The sequence below is a fragment of the Notamacropus eugenii genome, chromosome 5 (genome assembly GCF_028372415.1).
Source record: "Notamacropus eugenii isolate mMacEug1 chromosome 5, mMacEug1.pri_v2, whole genome shotgun sequence".
NCBI classification, from domain to species: Eukaryota; Metazoa; Chordata; class Mammalia; order Diprotodontia; family Macropodidae; genus Notamacropus; species Notamacropus eugenii.
This window is the reverse complement of record NC_092876.1, coordinates 450,896,798-450,904,360: the sequence shown is the minus strand read 5'-3', so window position 1 is coordinate 450,904,360 and position 7,563 is coordinate 450,896,798. Positions and strand designations below refer to the sequence as shown.

The 7,563-nt window shown below is 38.1% G+C and overlaps 1 pseudogene; it reads right to left on the bottom strand.

Moving 5' to 3' along the window:
* Nucleotides 1-666: 666 nt before the first annotated feature.
* Nucleotides 667-1,805, bottom strand: LOC140508053 (clathrin light chain A pseudogene; annotated as a pseudogene).
* Nucleotides 1,806-7,563: the final 5,758 nt, after the last annotated feature.

Genomic DNA, 7,563 nt, shown 5'->3' with positions numbered 1-7,563 from the left:
TAGTAAAATAGTATTCCATCATAAACCTATGCCACAACTTGTTCAGTCATTCCCAAATTGATGGGCAACCCCTCAATTACTAAGTCTTTGCTCCCAGTAAGAGTTACTATAAATATTTTTCTACATATAGGTCATTTTCCTTTTCTAAAAAATCTCTTTTGGGATACAGATCTAATAGTGGTATTGCTGGCATGGGTTTTTAATGGTTTTCTAGTCCTTTGAAAATAGTTTTAAAGAACTCTTCAGAATGATTGAATCATTTCACAGCTCCAGTAACAATGCACTAATGTCTCATTTTCTCCCCATATGCCCTCCAAAATTTGTTATTTTCCTTTTCTATCCTATTAGCTAATCTCATAGGAATGAGGTAGTATCTTTGAATTGTTATAATTTGCATTTCTCCAATCAATAGTAAGAGTATTTTTTTCTTTTTTCTTTTTTTATTTGAAAGACAATTTTATTATCAATATGGCTGAAAACGACAATGCACAAAAGCACAAGCAGCTACTGCCCTGCAGGGTCCCACTTCCCTCCCACCCAGAAAGCCAGGGAGAAAACAGTTGAAAAAAACATGCAATCACAATAATCAGTTCTAAAGACAAGAGGTTTGATCCAAAAGAACCCAACATATTTAATCCAATGACTGAACAGCTTCACTGAGTAAGATTAAGAAATTGTAATCATAGTGTTTTCTTTGGGCTTCCATTCAGTGAACCAGGGGGGCTGCTCGAGGGAGATGAGGACTGAGCGCATGCAGGACACATCCTTAACCTGCTTGCTAGACTTGGGGTTAAAGTCACACGGTCGAGCCACGCGTTCCCACTCAGCGCCAGAAGTCTCTTCATCATCATTTACAAAAGCTTTTCAGCGGCCCTGTTATTTTCTTTTGTTTTTTGGAGCTTTTCATCTTGTCTTGCACACCATTCTTCCAACTGTTTTATTGCTTTTTCTTTCCATTTTGCTTCCTTCTTCTGAGAATTAGCATCAAGGACTTCCAGAATTTTCATTTGTTCTCTCCATTTACAGCTACTCTCTGGTTCTGACTGATCTAGCCACTTGTGAAACAGCTGTATAACTATCGGTTGGACCGTCCCTCTCCTGGTAGTTTTCTCCATTCATCACTCCATTAATAGCATCCAGGCCGCCGGGGGGCTCTTCTTGCTGGGAGGCGGGCACACTGCTGCTGTCCAGGATGCTGAAGCCCTCGTTCACAGTGCCCTCGATCTCGCTCTCCTGCTGGGCTACGAAGGCAACCCCCGGATCTTCTTCGCTGCTGCTGCCTCTCGCCACTTGGTTACCCACTACAGGATCCCCCCAGAACAAGGACTAGAGCTGTGACCATACCAAACGGGGGTACCTGAGTCATGGCGCCCAGGGTCAGAGGAGGAGGGCAGGGAACAGGACCAGGGGAGGGAAGGCGGTTAGGACTACAGCAATTTTTTTTTTTCATATGGCTATAGTTACCTTTGAGTAGTTCTTTGAAAACTGATCATATCTTTTGATCACTTATCCATCAGGGAATGGTTCTTTTTTTTTTTATGGATTTGTCTCAGTTCTCTTGTTGAGAAAAGAGGCCATTATCAGAGAAACTTGCTTCAAAAGTTTTTCACATTACTATTGCTAACTGTATTTCCTTCCATCTTATCCTCTTATTTATCCTATTCTCTTTCTCCTTTCAGCTTGTCATTCTTCAAAAGTGTTTTTGTTTCTGACTACCCCTCTTCCAGGCTGTCATGCTTTCTATCCCCCTCCCCTTCTCTTCTGCATTCCCCACTCACTTTCCTGAATGGTAAAACAGGATTCATATACCCAAGTGTATGTATATTATTCCCTCTTTGAGCCAATTCTGATGAGAGTAAGGTTTACTCATTTCCCCCTCACTTCATCTCTCCTTCCCCTCCACAGTAAAATTTTTTCTTGTGTCTTTTATGTGTGATCATTTGCCACATTCTACCTATCCTTTTCTCTTTCTCTGAGTATACTCTGCTCTCACTCCTTAATTTTATTTTTTAGATGTAATCTCACATTCAACTCCTTATAACTATACTAATAATGAGAAAAGTCTTATGAGTTACAAATATCATCTTCCTATATGGGAATATAAACACTTTAAACTTATTAAGTCCCTTATGTTTGGCCTTTCCTGTCTGCCTTTATATGCTTCTCTTGAGTCTTGTTTTTTTAATATATAATTTATTTATTTTTCAGTTCTTAATATTCAGTTCCCCAAGAATCAGAATTCAAAAATTTCTCCCCATCTCTCCCCACCCCACACCCCAGAATAGCATGCACATAAGCCACTCCTTGCTCAAGTCTGTCCTCCCTTCTATAATCCACCCTTCTTCCATCCCCCTTCCCCTCTATTTTACTGTAGAGCAAAATAGATTTCTATACTCCATTGCCTGTATATCTTAATTTCCAGTTGCATACTGAAACAATAGCATTCATTCATAAAGCTTTGAGTTCCATATTCTCTCCCTCCCTCCCCACTTACCGTCATTGAGAAAACAAGCAATTCAATGTAGGTCATACATGTGTAGAAAGGCAAAGCACTTCCATAATATGTATGCTGTAAAAGACTAACCACTTTTCCCTCTGTCCTATCCTGCCCTTCATTTATTCCATTCTCTCCCTTGACCTGTCATCCCACAATAGACTTTGCTTCTGATTATCCCTTTCCTCAGTTTTCTGTCCCTTCTATTATCTTCTCTCTCTGATTCCCTTCCCCCCTGCCTTCCTTCAGGGTAAAATAGGTTTTCATATCCAACTGAGTGTATGTTATTCCCTCCTTAAGCCAAATCCCATGAGAGTAAGGCTCAATTTTCTTTCATCTCCCCCCTCTTCTCCTCCATTGTAGAAGCTCTTTTTTCCCTCTTGTATGTGAGATGATTTGTTACATTATACATCTCTCTTTCTCTTAATCTTAGTACATTCCATTCAACAGTAATTATTTTTAGGTATTCTCCCTTCATATTCAGCTCACCCTATGCCCCCTGCCTACATGTATATGTACATATATATATATGTATATATATATACATACACACACCTATGTGTGTGTGTATGAACATATATATACCTACACATATATAATATACACATACACACATACCCGTATATACCTACATATACCTACATACATACATTTATATGTATATGTACGTGTATATATATATGTATATATATATATATATATTCCCTCTAACTACCTTAATACTGGAAAAGTTCTCATGAGTTACAAATACCATCTTTCTATGTAGAAATGTAAACAGTTCAACTGTAATGAGTTTCTTAAGGCCTCTTCTGTTTATCTTTTCATGTTCCTCTTGATTCTTGTATTTGAAAGTCAAATTTTCTATTCAGCTCTGATCTTCTCAACAAGAATACTTGGAAGTCTTCTATTTCATGAAATTCCATTTTTTCCCCTGAAGTATTATATTCACTTTTGCTGGATAGATGATTCTTGATTTTATTCCTATCTCCTTTGACCTCTGAAATATCATATTCCAAGTCCTCCAATCCCTAGGGGTGGAAGCTCCTAAATCTTATATTATCCTGATTGTGTTTCCAAAATACTTGAATGTTTACTTTCTGACTACATATCATATTTTCTCCTTGACTTGGGAACTCTGGAATTTGGCTACAATATTCCTAGGAGGATTCCTTTTTGGATCTCTTTCAGGAGGTGATCAGTGAATTCTTTCTATTTCTCTTCTACCCTCTGGTTCTAGAATATAAGGGAAGTGTTCCTTGATAATTTCTTGGAAGATGATGTGTAGGTTCTTTTTTGGTCATGGTTTCACATAGACCAATACTTTTTAATGATTTCTCCTGGATTTATTTTCCAGATCAATTGTTTCTCCAGTGTTTCCCATTGTCTTCCATTTTTTCATCATTCTGGTTTTGTTTTAAAATTTCTTGGTTTGTTGTAAAGTCATTAGCTTCCATCTGTTCCATTCTAATTTTTTACCAGTTGTCTTCTTCAGTGAGCTTTTGAATCTCCTTTTCTATTTGGCTGATTCTGCTTTTTAAAGCATTCTTATCCTCATTGACTTTTTGGACCTCTTTTGCCATTTGGGTACATCTATTTTTAAAGGTGTTATATTCTTCAGCATTGTTGGGGTCTCCTTTAGCAAGCTATTGACTCACTTCTCATGACTTCTTTGTATCATTCTCATTTCTCTTCCCAATTTTTCTTCCACCTCTCTTACTTGATTTTCAAAATCCTTTTTGAACTCTTCCATGGCCTGAGGCCTTTGCATACTTTTTTTGGAGGTTTTGGATGTAGAAGCCTTGACTTTTATGTCTTCCTTTGATGGTGTGCTTTGTTCTTCCTCCTTCAAAAGGATGGAAGAAAATAACTTTTTGCCAAGAAAGTAAAATTCTGTAGTCTTATTGTTCCCCCTTTATGTGCATTTTCCCCAGTCAGTTATTTGTCTTTTGAGTCCTTAGTCAAGTGGAGGGTATAATCTAGGGATCTGTAAGTTCTCAGTTCCTTCCAGGTGGCACAATTAAGGGAGAAGAGTTTACTCCTCTCCTGGCCTGTGCTCTGGTCTGGGAGCAACCACAAGAACTCTTTTGTGCCCAGGATATGCAAATTGGATTCCTTTTCCAGAGTCTCCATCAGCTCCACTACACCAATGCTCCTCCTCACTCTAGGATTGCCACTCAGAACTAAGACCCACATCCACCATTTGATTCCCTCAAAGTCTTTATGCCAAGGGCTCCAAAGGTGGATGCTGTTGCTGCAGTGGCTGCTGCCACACTGGGACCAGGGCTGAGACTGGGCCTCACTCCCCTCTCACCCAGATGAAAAAGCTTTCTCACTGACCTTTGAAGCTGTCTTTGGCACTTGTGGATTGAGAAATCTGGGAACTTCAACTGCTACCCATGATTCCACATCCTAAAGCCTGCTCCAGTCCTGACCCTGCTGTGTGGCCAAGGCTGGGCTGTGCTCCACTCTGAGTCTGGTGCAATAGACCTTTTCTGTCAGCCTTCCAGGCTGTCTTGGGCTGCAAATCTCTTTCACTGAGTTATTTTGTGACTTCTGTTGCTTTAGAATTTGTTTAAAGTCATTTTTTACAGATATTCTATGTGTTATGGGGGCAGAGCTACAGCAGGTCCATCTCGCTACTCCATCATCTCAGCTCCACTCCCAAGTCTTATTTTTGAAAGTCAAATTTTCTATTTATCTCTGATTTTTTCATCAAGAATGTTTGAAAATCCTCTACCTTTTCGAATATTCATTCCCTCGCCCTGAAGGATTTCACTCATTTTTGCTGGTTAGGTGGTTCTTGTTTGTAATTCTAGCTCCTTTGCCCTCCAGAATATCATTCTCCAATGCTTCCAATATTTTAATGTAGATACTACTAAATCTTTGCAGTATTCAATTTGGATCTCTTTCAGGAGGTAACGGCCTGATTCTTTCAATCTCTCCTTTATCCTCCACATCTAAAATATCAGGGCAATTTTCATTTATAATTACCTGATAGATGATGTCTAGGCTTTTGTTTTATTGTGGTTTTCAGGTAGTCCAATATTTTTAAATTTTGTCTCCTGGATCTATTTTCCAGGTCAGTTGTTTTTCCAGTGAGAAATTTCACGTTGTCTTCTATTTTTTTTCATTCTTTTGGTACTGTTTTATAATTTCCTGATTTCTCCTAAGCTCATTAGGTTCTATTTGGACCACTCTAATTTTGAACGATTTATTTTTTTCCGTGAGCTTTTGTATGTCCTTTTTCCATTTGGCCAGTTTTGCTTTTTAAGGCAGTCTTCTCCTCATTGGTTTTTTGAATCTCCTTTATCATTTAAACTACTCTGTCTTTTAAGGTGTTATTTTCTTTGGTGTTTGTGTGTGTGCCTCCACTTTACCAAACTATAGACTCATTTTCATGATTTTTTTGCATCACTCTTACTTATCTGCCTAATTTTTTCCTTTGTCTATGGCCTGAGACCAATTCATATTTTTTCTTGGAAGATTTGAATGTAGGAGCTTTGACTTTGCTATCTTCTTCTGACTGTAGGTTTTAATCTTCCTTGTCACCACAGTAACTTTCTATACTCAGAGATTATGTTTTGTTTCATTTTTCATTGTTTCCTCATTTTTCCAGCTTCTTATTTAACTTTTAAGTCTTTGCTTTTTTTTTTTATTTTTCATTTTTAACACAGTTCATATCACATAACATCATTCCAACTTTTGGTCAGGTGACATTTCTTTTAAAGCCTTTACAATATAAACCACAAATGGATTTTTTTTTTAACATTAACCAACTGAGACACAAATAATATTTACGTATGGTAACTTCACAAACCCTTGACCTAATTGTCTCCATACTATTACTAAGAATTAAAAGACCCTAACTTATTGTTGTTGGTCTAACATCCTAAGACTAATAGCTTAATTTTAGACTTGACCTTGGATGTTCCCCTACCAACAATCTATAGTTTAATAGATCTGCTACTAAGCTTACTAACCTTTTGACTATAGGAAATTGCCACTAAGAGTAGGGACATTGCAGGGAAACAGTATCTCCCCATCCTCATGTAGTTCCAGGCAGGAATAGATTGTCAACTTGCATTCAGTGAGGCTTAGAGTCTGCCAAGTGTCAGTGGAGAAATTGAGTAGGGAGAATCCTATTTCAGCCCAGGCTGAATAGCCACTGTCCCACCCTTCCCACAAGATCACCTTTTTCAGTTCATACCAGCATCTCACAGGCTTACTGACATCATGGATTAGAAGCTCAGACTGCCTTTGTTGCTCTCCATACCTGGAGTTAGACTCAGAAGAACAATCACTTAATAGTCCCATAGCATCTTAAAATAGCAAGTTCCAATAACCAGGTTTCAGATATGAATATAATTTCACATTGGCTAAGGAACATCTTTTGAGGCAAATCTTAAGTGGCTTACATGTCTTTCTCTACATGTTCTAGTTCCTGACTAAATAAGAATCATAAAATCAAATTTACCATTAAAACCTTAACTTTTCCATCAATGCCAAATTTTACCTGAAGTTACCTGCCTCTAGGAGACTTAGACTAAAATTCATTTCCCCAAACTAAAGATGTCTCTGATTTAGTCTCAGTAATTAATTCAGTCAATTGTTTTAATGCTAATTGCTTTTACATCACTTTGTAACATGTCCAATTTTTCTCCCCATCTCTCCCCTCCCCCCTCCCTAATACCTTGCATTCTAATTACTCCTTCCCTCAATGAGCCCTCATTTCTATCACACCCCATCCTTCCCTTATCCCCATTTTCTCTCTTTTCTTGTAGGGCAAGATAAATTTCTATACCCTATTACCTGTGTTTTATATTTTCCCAGTTATGTGCAATAATAATTCTCAACATTCATTTCTAATACTTTGAATTCCACCTTCTTTCCCTCCCTCCCTCCCTACCCATCCCCACTGAGAAGGCAAGGAATTCAATACAGGTTATATATGTGTTGTTTTGCAAAAGACTTACATAATAATCATGTTGTGAAATACTAACTGTATTGCCCTCTATCCTACTCTATTCCCCCTTATTTTTTTATTCCTTCATTTGACCTTGTCCCTTCCC